This window comes from Natator depressus, chromosome 21, assembly GCF_965152275.1.
Source record: "Natator depressus isolate rNatDep1 chromosome 21, rNatDep2.hap1, whole genome shotgun sequence".
Taxonomy (NCBI): Eukaryota; Metazoa; Chordata; order Testudines; family Cheloniidae; genus Natator; species Natator depressus.
Window position 1 is genome coordinate 2,846,412 of NC_134254.1, and position 13,588 is coordinate 2,859,999.

General features: G+C 42.7%; 1 long non-coding RNA gene across 1 annotated transcript in view; it reads right to left on the bottom strand.

Moving 5' to 3' along the window:
* The window catches only part of LOC141975690 (uncharacterized), a 93,696-nt gene that overhangs the window by 72,171 nt on the left and 7,937 nt on the right, over window positions 1–13,588 (bottom strand). The window contains exon 2 of the long non-coding RNA XR_012635993.1: window positions 3,214–3,389. This is a non-coding gene — a long non-coding RNA (uncharacterized LOC141975690). The remainder of the gene's footprint in view (window positions 1–3,213; window positions 3,390–13,588) is intronic.

The following is a 13,588-nucleotide window of genomic DNA, read 5'->3' on the forward strand; positions in this document are numbered from 1 at the left end:
GTATTCTCCTCAATTTACAGATGGGGAACTGCTGGTGAGACGAGTGACTTACCCAGAGAGTCTGTGGTACAGCCAGGGTTGGAACTCAGATCTTGAGTTCCTCACTAGGACCTTATGCACAAGGCCATCCTGCCTCTGCCACAGCTTCGGCTACACCCAGATGACCCCACTGAATTAGCTGGGGCTGTATAAAGGTCTGAGACCAGAATTTTGTTGCCATTATTTTATTTTTTTTGGCGAAAGTAACTAATCCGGGCCACTTTCTAATACAGCAGAACCTCTGTTACAAACACCAGGTTTACAAACTGACCAGTCAACTACACGCCTCATTTGGAGCCGGAAGTACACAATCAGGTGGCAGCAGACACAAAAAAAGCAAATACAGTACAGTACCGTGTTAAAAATGTAAGCTACTAAAAATAAAGGGAAAGCAGCATTTTTCTTCTGCATAGCAAAGTTTCAAAGCGGTTTTAAGTCACTGTTCAGTTGTAAACGTTTGAAAAGAACACAACCATAACGTTTTGTTCAGAGTTATTAACACTTCAGAGTTATGAACACCCTCCATTCCCAAGGTGTTTGTAACTGAGGTTCTACTGTACACTCATCCCTTTCACTTTATTAGGGCTTCAGATGGAATAGGGTCCTAGCTGGCGTGAGTCAGGGTTTCACAAACCAGTCTTAAGAATTTGTTAATTCATTATGGGCTAGATTCTGCTGCTCTGTCTCTTGAGGGCTTGGAGTTTACATTGTGAGAAGTCCCGTGGAAACCAATAAAAACGCTTATGGAGTAAGCCATCACTGTGATCAAGGAATGGAGAACTTAGCTCTGTAATTACAGTAATACTGAAGTGGGTGTAATATCTTAATTAACTCATTTTAAAGAGAGCTTAGCAGTTATGACAAAGTCAGTGTAGCTTAGTGCACCAAGTCATTAACTGTGTAACCTACTTTCTTTCCAATAAGAAAATCAGGAAATTGTACATCAATGTATCATTTTCTAATGAGCTGTAATTAGGTATTAATTAACCCATTAGTTGATTAGTCAAAAGAATGATTTACTAAAGATATTAGAATTTGTGTTTCCCAGTAACTAACTTAAAACTGAAGGAAAATAATGCATTGTTAAATACTATGCATAGGAGGTGCACAGTAAATTAGATATCAGAATTTTATTAAGTGTCAGTTAGCAGTACTAGCAACTGACACCTTGGTGATTTAATATACGAATGCTAGTTAAGTTTTTATTCCTGATGAGCATAATGTATTAATAAAAGCGCATTTATCGATTTCATAATTTATTGATTTCATAATGCAGTGAAGTAATTCAAAGAGAGTGTGCAAGAAAAAAAGAGTTATTGAGAAAGAACAGTAAAAAGGCAGCAAAGTATTTCCTTTAAGGGACTATCTCCCCTGTTCCCTGCTTTATGTTGGCTGGAGGGGAGCTATTTCCCCCTCTCATTTTCCTTTCCTAGATGACTTACAATGGGGTGTATGAGAGCAGTTCCTGATTCCAGGCTGAACGTCTGCAGGGAGCTCTGTTGTTCTTAAAGCTTTCCCTAGTCTAGAGGAAGCTTGTTATACAGGGTAAGCAGCACTTTAAACATAGATGGTAAGCACACTACACTGTTTGCCTTCAAGCAGATGTTGCCCTGTAGCAGGGGTGGGCAAACTACGGCCCGCGGGACCGTCCTGCCCGACCCCTGAGCTCCTGGCCCTAGAGGCTTGCCCCGGCCCCTCCCCCACTGTTCCCCCTCTCCCCGCAGCCTCAGCTCACTGCGTCGCCAGGGCAACACTCCGGGCGGCGGGGCTGCAGAGTCTGGCCTGACCCGCTGCTCTGTCCGGTGTGGTGCGGTTGCCTGTCCTGGTGCTCGTGGCTGACTGTTTGGGGAGGCACAGCCACCCCTAACTGGTCCTCCATACAATTTCAGAAACCAGATGCGGCCCTTAGGCCAAAAAGTTTGCCTGCCCCTGCCCTATAGTCAAGGTGGGAAATGTCTCAAATGAATTCTGGTCAGTTTAACTACTGCAGGTTGCTTGAGTCAAGCTTTCAGTAGTGCTCCTTGCAGCTGTATTCTGGACATTAAATAAATAAAACATGGAACAAACTCTGCAGTGCTATGCATCTTTTATCCAGGGATCTCAAAGCACTTTGCAATCACTGAGATTTTCTCAAAGGCACAAATGTGTATGCACCAACTCCCTTTGGCTTTCATTGGGCAGCTATCCTCTCCCCTCTCCTGTCCTGTCCATTTCTTTAAGACAATAACCCATGTGAAGTAAAGAAGGATTTTATTATATCCACACAAGGTGGGAGAGCCCATACAATTCACTCGAGTATTCTGGATAAAGGGTTCAAAACACTGCCGCTTATCCAGACTATTGTGGCAACATTTGTTTAAGTTTCGTAGTATGTTTTTGCTAGGGAAGAATGAAGTGACTGCATTATTTGTCTGGATAAACAAAAAAAAAAAAACAAAACAAAAACACCTACACAGTTAGCAGCAGAGCTGGAAAGAGAACCCATGAGAACCTCTCAGACCCGAGCCCCACCATCAGAGCAATTGGATATGCATCCCCCCGTCGGTGTGTCCGTGGGCTTGTGTAGTCAGCAATACACCCCCATCATGCTATTTTATAAGATGAAGTCTTTCTGACCCATGAGTCATTTGCTATCAATCAGGAGCAAGCAAAGAGCATCTTTTCCGTTCCAACAAGCTGCATAGTTATTGTTTATAATTGTGAGTTTTGATGTGAGTGTTAATTTTGCGAGACTTGCCATTAGTTTCTCTCAATGAAGGATGTGTGCTCAAGCGCATTAGAAGCCAATCATGTCTATTGCAATGGTCACTTAGTGGCAGAAGGATTTGCATTTCTTCCTACAAGTCAATTGTGCAAAGCATTGGAGAGCCTCTATGCTAAACCATGAATCATCCAGGGACATCCAAGTGACCTGCGGAGGTTCCTTGCAGGACTGAGGCAACCAAAACAAGGCATTATTCAGGACTGTACTAAGGACATAGAATTAGCTACTAAGTCAAAAAAGAGAAGCATCAGTCAGTGGGAGACATTAAGCCAATGAGATGTAATGGACTCGGAGGTACTATTTCTGGACTGGTTTAGAATTCTTCCAATGCCATTTCCTCCACCAGGGATGCACCAACTAATGACCCACTATGCTGAAAGTGCTGGTTGTAGTCAGAAAAATGAACTAACCTGAAAAGCTCGTCTCTCTCGTCAAGAGACGTTGGTCCAATACAAGATATTACTTCACCCACCATCTCACAATTATAAGAAAGGGTCCTTTACATGGAGTCTGTGCCTTCGTGGCCCATTTCTCCTCTTGCTTACACCAGTTTCCATTCGCTTCGTGGAGTTACACCTGATTTACACTAGAGTAATTGAAAGGAAAAAAAAATCAGGCCATGTGAGCGTTTGACGTGCGACCTTCTGGCTTTATTGACACAGAGAAGCTTTGCACCTGTCAGAGTGAACTGTACCGTATTCTGCCTCATGCATCATCAGCCAAGTTTTCTACCAAGATCTGACTGCAGGATATCCTGGCTGGAAATTCAAATCCCTGACTGAGGTCTACAATACAAAGACATGTTTTCACTTGCAGAACTGGTATTGCGGAGAGACAGACACTGAACCCCCGGGCTCGTCCTGCATGAACACCGCCACAGCAATAGCTCCTAGGCTGGGACGCATTCAGTGACAGAAGACTTGTGTTGCTACTGCATGAGAAATGGGGGGGGATGTTCAGGGCAATCCACCCAACACCTTTCACCAGGGCCAAATTCACTTTGGTGGAAAAGCAAAGGAGTGAGCAAACTGCCCTTTCTAAGTCGATTGATCTGTTGTTGTTTGGCAGGAGTAGATTCAGTTAAGTGACCAGGGACACAAGAGGCCTGAAAGAAGAAGAAGAAGTACAGCTGGCTGGAATAAAAAAAAATGAAAGCAGTTTCCTTTGCAAACAGTTTTGTTGAAACTGCAAGATGCTGTGGGAACACACTGATTCTGATGTGATTTTTTTTTAATATGAAAAAAAGTCAAAACAAGTTGTTTAGTTCATTTTATTCTGAGAGTGTCAAAATGTTTAATTTCCGTAAGGTAAAAACATTGTGTTTCAACTTAATTGTTTTGATTCATTTTATTTTGACTTTTATATCAAAATATTTTCTTCACTTATAAAATTGTATTTATTATAATATTTCAACTTTATTGAAATGAAGTGAGCCGATCGTGCCAAATCTGCATTTCAGAATTTTCACGCCATGAAAAATTTTGAAATTTCATGTTTCAGTCTAGGTTGGAACAAGGAAGTTTTGAAACACCCAAATTTCCCACCAAACAGAAATTCCATTTTCTGACCAGATCTTCAAAAAAGAGTCTGATAAAAAAAACCCAACAGACTGAAAAAACAAAAAAATAGGAACATAAGATGGGAAGTCGCACAGCATGCAGAACTCTCACTGTAGGCAAGATTTGTACCAGTTTAATCTTCACAGTACCGAGCTGTGGACATGATTTGCTTCTCATGCTGGCATAACCCCTTCCTAGCAGTTGAGTCTTGATTTACATTGGTTTAAGTGAAAGCAGGATGAGGCTTTGTAGCTAAGCCAGTATTAATAAATATAGTGAGACCCAGTAATTAAATATATGCAGCATGGCATCTACCTGCCCTTGAATCTTCAGGAAGGTTTTGAGCGGTCGAAAAAAGGAAAATTCCCCTCAAACAAAACGTTTGACCTAAGCCTCTTTCTCTGGGTACTCTAACTGGCATTGGTTCAGGCAGTGTTTCTAAATGAACGTTCACATGCATACCAGGGAAGGAGCCACTACACTGCTTCTGCTAATACTGCACCATCCTATATTTTATTTTTATTTTCCCTTTTCACAGCATTTTAAAAGGTGGTGGTTCTGAAGATGGAGTTATTTTTCCCTCAAAAAAGTTAACCACTCTTAATAGAAGCCAGTGTTTTTTGAGGGACAGAGTCCGAAATGGAATTTCAGAAGAAAGGGATCTCTGATCTCTCACAAGTGAGGGAAATGACAAGTGAGGGAAAGCACATTACCCTTGTATCGTTAGGCTGAAAAAAAGTTCCTTTGGAAATTTGATTCATTTGCTGTTAAAAATTTTTTTTTTAAAAATTACAACACACAAAAAAACCACTGTCTTGGAATTGCTTCACTTTACCCCACAATTTCCTGCTTCTCCTAATCTCATGAGAAGGAGTCACCATCAGGGTCATAAACAAAGTGCCCTAGATATTCCATTTTTCCCCAAGTCCTCGCAGCAGGTGACATTTCAAGTTATTTATCAAGCCAGTCTAGAAAGAAATATTCAAACTGGGCCAGATGCCTAGGTCCTTATTCATTTTATACTTGGGCAAACTCCATGGGTCAAGGACAGAAAAGAGACAGCTTGCAAGTGTCTTAAGGGTTATCACTCAACACAGACTGGGATAGACCTCAGTGGCATTGCCACTTCTGAGGCACAAAACAACTGGGACAATCCTGAGCCCATAGAACTGGGCAGCTGGCAGAGTGTACTGAGCACCTTTACTGATTTTCCAGTCCAGCTCTCTCAAAAAAAGAGACAATCCTGGCAAAACCTGGAGACGTGGCAACCTAGCCTTCAGGGAGGCCCTCACTTGCACCTCTGTTGCAATGGGTCATCACAGAGGTGCAGAATCAGAGGGTCCAGTCCAGCCAAGCTATAGCTCCACATCTCCTCCAGCCCGCCTTGACTGCTCCTTGTGGAACAAAGGTGGCAGAGCTCAGTTCTGTGTTTGAAAAGGGCCCTGTGGTGCTGGAGTGATTTGCTGAGCGGAAGCAGGTAGGGCATGTAATTAATTTGCAGGTAATTTGCACTAGCTCAATTAAGTTGGCACAATGTGGCTGCTATGCAAAGATGTAGCACCCTTTAACTTCTCCCCATGCCTTAACTGGGAGCTTTCCCAAAAGTGTAAAACTGAGAAACATGGAACTGTATCCGCTGCATGTCAATTTCTCTTTTCTACATGAAATAAATCATCTTTGCTGTAAATCTTTAATGACCTTCTATCTTCTAAATGTCACTCCGTTATTAGCACCTGGCTTAAAAGGTCAAGTGTTAAAACTGTTCCGATACCAAATTGGCAAGAAAATCTGTGTTTACATGTTAAGGGCAATTCTGAGCTAGCGGAAGTCAGTGGAGTTACTCCTGATTTGACCCAGTATAACTCAGGTCAGAATCTTGCCCTGAAACTAGAGATGGCAGGCCTCCTTCATGTCAAATGAGCCTCAGCCCAGACCAAGAGGAGCCATATAAAAAGAGTGAGAAGGAAGGTAAGTATCTGGAGCCAATGAGTCCATGATCTCTCTGAGACCGCCAACCTGGGGACCAGATTGTGCCAGTTATACTGGTAGGTTTTGCGATAGGAACTCATGCCCACTAACAATGGGATTGTAAGCTGTTGGGGCTGACACCAATCTTTGTGCTGGGTTTTGTTTTCCATTAACAAGTAAGCCACTAACTCAACTCACTATGCAGATCCAGCTATTTGAAATAAAACACTGACTTCTCTTGATAGAAGCTTTATGTCGCATTTTTGTCCTTTAGTTGAGAGTAGCGCAAGTGTAACTTGAGACAGCAAGCCATCTAAGGTACTTATATGCCCTGCAGTACCATGATATGTGAGCATCTCATGATCTTAAATGTACTTATCCTCCCAAGACCCCTGTGAGGTAGAGAAATTCTGTTAGCCCCCTTTTACAGATGGGGAACTGAAGCATGGGAATAGTAAGTGACTTGCCCAAGATCACACAAGAAGTCTGTGGTAAAGGAGAGAACTGAACCTGAATCTTTGCCTTCCACCCTAACTGCTGGATCATTCTTCTTCTCTATACGAGGCAGAATTCAGCCAAGTGAAACCAATGGAGATCCACCACCATGATTGCCAGGAGGCAGCATAATCCAGTGGTTAGGGTGCTTCTGCAGGATTCAGGAGACCCAAGTTCTATTCCCAGTTCTGGCAATGACATTGCCAATCACTTCATTGCTCTATGCCTTGATTTCCCCACCCGGAATACAGCGATAATGATACATGCCTCTGTAAAGCACTGAGGTTTACAGATGAAAATTGCAGTGCAGGAGCCAAGTATATTATGATGCCTTACCTGTGTTTGGCCCATTGTTCACAGAACTTATCAGCATGATCATTATCTATATTGGAAACTCTTTTTACAAGTGTCCAAGTCTAATCTTTCTGAATGCTCCCGAGTAATTATAAAGAACACTGAAATAGGATCAACAAAAAACAAGCATTTAAAGAATGCACTTCAGCCAAAACAGGTTATTTGTGTGTTTGCCAAATTTCTGACTGGCTCCTGTTGGTTACTGTGATGACTTTCCTGTCATCACTGATGTCTTGCAGCACAGAGCTATATCATCAGTATCTCCGGGTGAATAACTCCGTCAAACTACCAGGAAGTTTTGTGCATTTCTCTTCTATAGAGCTTTCTGTACATTTATTGCTTTAAGTTTTGGCTTCCAATTTTAGCCTCCCTTAATGACTTTTTTTTTTTGGTCATTGGCAAAGGACTGAAATCACATTAAAATACTGCACATTATCGCAAGTCTGTCCTAACTTTGGCATAGATACCAGAGACAAAATTTCAAAAATAAGATAAGTTATACATTAAATGTCTCCTTTTTGTTTTGCTGATTGATATGCATGCAGATTCATTTTTTCATTTCTGAAGGGAATTGAGGTTTGATTCTTTCAAGACCTGCCTTATTATATTCTGCACAAAGCAGATGTGAATTTTGCAATTGTGTACTGTGTGTCAAATGTTCTTCTTTTAATATGGCCAATTAACTCCGAATCTAACTTGCCTTTGAAACTCCATTGAAAGTAGAATACATTTTATGAGAGATCGGTTGCGGCAAATTGTTAAATGCAAGTAACAAGATATCTTTAGCACAAATGAATTAAACCAAATCTCAAAAGCAGCTTATCCAAGGGAAAAAGGATGCAAGATTTTCTCCCCTCACTACTTTGTATGAAACATTTATTAAAGCAAATAAAATTGTGGCAATTCCAGTCATTTTTTTAACTAAGGAGGAAAAGGCTATTTCCACAGCTGATACAATCTTAGTGCAGCTAGTAACCTGACAAAGCCCATGTAGTTTGAGTCTCTTTTAACAAGATTTAAAATTTTAAAGGCTCCAGAGACTATCCTGGCAAGTACAGATGGCAAGCCTAATTTCAGTACCAGGCAAATTGATTGAAACTATAGTAAAGAACAGAATATCAATACAATATGTTGGGGAAGAGTCAGCTTGGTTTTTGTAAAGGGAAATCATGCCTCATCAATCTATTAGAATTCTGTGAGGGTGTCAAACATGTGGACAAGGGTGATCTAGTGGATATAGCATATCTGGACTTTCAGAAAGCCTTTGAGACAAGGTACCTCACCAAAGGCTCTTAAGCAAAGTAAGCAGCCATGGATTAAAAGGGAAGGGTTTCTCATGGAATGGTAACTGCTTAAAAGTTAGAAAACAAAGGGTAGAAATAAATGGTCAGGTCTCAGTGGAGAGAGAGAGAGATAGTGGAGTCCCATAAGGATTTGTATTGGGACCAGTGGTGTTCAACACGTTCATAAATGATCTAGAAAAAGGGGCAAACAGGGAGGCAGCAAAGTTTGCAAATGATACAAAATTACTCAAGATAGTTAAATCCAAAGCTCACTGAAGAGTTACAAACAGATCTCACAAAACTGGCAACAAAACGCAATGTTGATAATTGCAAAGCATTGGAAAACATAATCCAACGATGCATGCATAATGATGGGGTCTAAATTAGCTGTTACCACTCACAAAGGAGATCCTGGAGTCAGTGTGGACGGTTCTCTGAAAACATCCACTCAATGTGCAGCAACCGTCAAAGAAGCGAACGACGTTTGGAACCATTAGGAAAGGGATCGAGAACAAGATGGAAAATACCGCTGCTATAGAAATCCATGGTACGCCCACACCTAGAATACTGCATGCAGTTCTCGTTGCCCCATCACAAAAGAAATGTATTAGAATGGTTGCGGCAGGGGGGAGGGGGGGAGTGGAGGGAAGCACAGAGAAGGGCAAGAAAAATGATGAGGGGTACAGAATAGCTTCCATACGAGGAGAGATTAAGGGCTGGACTATTCATTTTAGAAAACAGACAAACAACTAGGTGGGAACAGGATAGAGGACTTATGAAACAATGAATGGTGTAGAGAAAAAGCCTTATTTACCTATAACACAAGAACGAAGGGTCGCCCAATGAAATTAATAGGCAGCAGGTTTTAAACTTAACACAAGGAATTAGGTCTTTACACAACACAGAGTCACCCTGCGGAACTTGTTGGCCTTCACAACATCCCCTGACAAAAGTATAACGGGGTTCAGAAAAAGAATTAGCCATTGATAGACCTATCCTCCATGAATTTATTAGCAGCCAGGATAGTCAGGGACACAATTCAATGCGCTGTGTCCCAAGCCTCCGACTGCATAAAGTGTGGCTGGATGACAGATCTCTTGATAATTGCCCTGTTCTGTTTGTTCCCTCTGAAGCATCTGGGACAGGCCACGGTCAGAAGACAGGATATTGGGCTAGATGGACCATCGGTCTGACCTAGCATGGCCGTTCTTATGTATATCTTGCTGCTCATAATGCAGAATCCCAACCTACTTCAAAACTTCTCTATTTACATTGGAATTAACCACCCCACTGCCTCCAAGCAGAGAAATGCAGCTGCTTGTAGGGCTTTAAGGAAGGATAAGTCAAGGCTTCAAAGTGTGTCTAGCCGCCACCTTGGAATAGTGCTTTGTTAGTCTCCCTCTGGGTCTGATCATGCCTTTCAGACCCTATCTCCCCAAGGGAAAGGCTGGCCCGGCTTCCTCTGTGGCATCACTGCCCACCTTTCCTGAACCCTGTGGAGGGCTTCCTGTTGACATGGGGTTTGGGAGTGGATGTAGGGTGGGGATGTTCATCATTCCCTCCCACTACCCTGTCCCCCATCAGCCTGGGACTGTTTCTATGTCCCTGCTGCATGATGGGGATTCCCCTTTAGCAGAGCCCTGGGGCAGCCATTAGCTGCATAAATGCTTCATGGGTATTATTGTGTCAAGTACTGGGAGATGCAGTGGGCTGCCAGGGGCACAGGACCAGTGGCAAGACAAAGGGCCTCTGTGCAGATATTCCTGAGCCCTAGATCCTGGTGTATCTCCAACATTTGTCGATGATCCCCCCAGAATCTCTCTCACAATGGAACGTTTACCAGGAGATCTTCACTAAGTGAAGATAAGGAAATGGCCTTGAGGTTTAGCCATCTCAAATGGAAAAGTTCTCATGCCAAGGATTAGGGTTCACCCATCTGGATTCCAGACTCTGGTTATATAATGCAAGTTCTATTAGCCTCCATAATAGACAACAATGCTAAGCTACGAAAGGCAGATTGCAGAGGGATGGCTTATGGTCTTGAGTGGTAAGTTATTGAGCTATATGAATAATACTTTGTGTTTACTCTTTTGAATCTTTAAAATTCCTCCCGCGGGGTGAAAGCCATTGGATTACACTGAGTTCCTATAAAGGATACACTCCCTTTCTGAAGGATAGGTGAAGATGTATAATAGAACCTTTAGTCAGAGGACCTCAGGCACTTTACAAGTATTAATTAAGTCTCTCAGTTCCACCAAGGCAGGCAAGTAATGTTATAAGTGGTAAAATGTCTGGGGCAGAGATTCTCATTTACTCTATCTTCACACAATGCCAACCAGAACGGGCCCCCTGTTCTGGTTATATTAATGAAATAAATGCCCATTTCAAAGAAATTAACTTGTCCAAAGTCACTTCGTAAAGCGGAGGCAAAGTCAGGAACAGAATGGAGGAGTCCAGATTCCAAACGCCGGTTTCCATCAATGTTCCACACTAACTCTTATGCACCTTATTTCTTTTTAGTCATAGCCATGGCAATCCTAATTGTATAGCCATGGTATACCCAGCTCCTGAGCGTGAAGACCTCTCTGATGGTACAGACAGCAGGTCTCCTTGTCTGTTACTAACAGTTGCTGCTTAATCACATGACGTTAATCCTTATGCTTATTTTTATAGAAGTTGCCCTCGCCTGGTCACCATCAAAGACACAACTCCACACCCCGGCTTTCACTTGAGAGCATTGTCCCCCACGTGCTCAGAGCACATCTTTTCCTCAGCTCTAGCTAAGGTTAGAGCAGTTTCTTTCACATGGTAATTTTAAAAGGAGCATGGAAAGTTCAGAATCTTGTGAGACGTGCAGGCGTTTGGAATAGATTTGCTTTCTGTGGGGCAAAGTCATTTTCTCTTCTCTGTTACCTACAGGTGTTTCATGTTTTAAGTGGAGAGCAGTTCAAGAAAGAAAGGTAACCACACTTAGACTTTGAAATGCATGGGGCAAGCGAATGACTGGAAGTGGAGAACTCCAGGCAGAGTGGGCCAACCCCTTTGCTAGGAGCCAGGGCTCCTGGGTTTGATACTCAGTTCTGTCCCTGATTTGTGTGACCTTGAGCAAGTGCATTAATCTCTCTGGCCCAGATCCTCAAAGAGATAGCAAGGTTCCTAATTCCCATTACATTGGAACCTAGGAGCCTAAATACCTGTGAGGATCTGGGCCTAGCTCCCCTTTGCCCTCTATAAAATGGGTATAAATATCCTTGTAAAGTACATGGAAAGCTCTACGTAAGTGGAAAGCAGTATCAATAACAAATCCAGCTTATTTATTAGAACTGCTCAGCTTGTTACATTGTTGTAGTTACCTATTGTTACACATGAACAGGACAGGCACAAGACTAGCTGTGCTAGTATCTTCCAAATACTGGGTCCCTGACCCATCTCCAAATCTATTCAGTCCTCTTTGTCCCCCCATAGGTTCAGAAAGACAGATGGGTTCAGGCATTCCCAAGGTCATTACAACAAAAGCCAAGATGCTGCCTGATGTCGACTCTGTTCCTGGCCTCAGACACCACTGTAAACGAGGAGCGACACCAAAGTCGGTGGTGTCAGACGGGGGAGGGGGCGAGCGAGGATCAGGCTCTGTCTTAGTTCAGGTGTTTGTTTCCACATCCAATTATAAACTCCCGCAGAAGGGGGGTTTATACAGAGAAAAGAGACTGACACTGAACTGTAGCCATGAGAATGGTACCATTATAATTACACTGAGATCTGTGCAGTCAATTAGCCATTAGGGCAAATGCACATTCTCCTCTTCCTCCTTTTTCTCTACATTCTCCCTCTGGTGCTCAGAATGCTAAGGGGGTGCAGTACATTTCAATTATCTTGACTTGCCGAATATCCGAGGGCTCGGTATCACACTGCATCGGCAGGCTGCTGGCGATAAGGAGCCTGTGAAATCAACCCTGACCCACCTTTTAAAGGCCATTTATTTTCCTTTTTAACTCTGCTTCCTAGCTCTTCACTGCAGTGTTTCCAATGGATAAACTCTGATGGAATAAATGCCGATAGAGTACATAATCTTCAAGAGAAGAGCTGAAGGCAGTGGGAATATGAAATGCTAGACACATGTTGAACTTAATTGTTAGAATCCTTCTGTGCATACTCATGTGAGTAGTCCCATAGAATTATTCATGGGAAGAGCATTTGCTTGAGTAAGTATTGCAGTATTAAGAGAAACCAGCAATATTTTTATATATCTAACTTCTAAGGAGCCTCTCACTTTGGTATCAGATTACTGTACAAAATGATAAAGTATGCAGTTCTATAACAAATGGGCAAGATCATTCTCCATATCCATGTGCAGAGAGGACCCTCCATATTTACATCTCATCCCTCCCAAATAGAAAGGATGGGGGCCCAGGACCCTAGGGAGAGCTCTCTATAGGGTTGGGTCCTATCCTGAGAAAGTGGGTTGAGATGGGCTGGGCAGATCATCATCCCCCCCAACCCCACCGGTCTTGCAGAGATTAAAGACTATTACATTTTCTCTGGAACCTTCTCCTTAAGGGAGTTATGAGGTCAGCTGGGGAGTCTTTGGTACTGCAGCTCCATTGGGATGGCAATGGGACAGCTGGGGGTGCAGAGCTGGGGTGGAGGAATAGGACTTCCAGCCCTGCAAACAACTGGAGCTGAAAAAAAAAAATGGAGCAGCTTTTTTCCTGATATGCCTCACCACCATTAGTAACAGGCTAAATTATGCCTCACTTATGTGTGTGCGCAGCCCCACAGCCTTTAGTGCAGTTCCACAGGTGTGATCACTTGAAGACAACGTAGCTGAACATGCAATTGCTTCTACACCATCCTTGTAGAGAAATATTATACAGTACGTGTATGTGATGCAGATTTCTGGAAAGCTACAGCCAGAAAGGGGGGTGATGCGTAGCGTACATGCTGCCTAGACAATAATGATCAACAGTGAATTAAAAAAAACATTGTTTCCGTTACTTGAAATACTGTGGCACAACAACTGTGCTAATGGGGAGAACGGATTTCATAAAGGTGGTGACCGTTGACTTCTTTCTGAGACAAACATCTTGAAGACACTACAATCTCCACGGAACAGATGGACTCCCTTA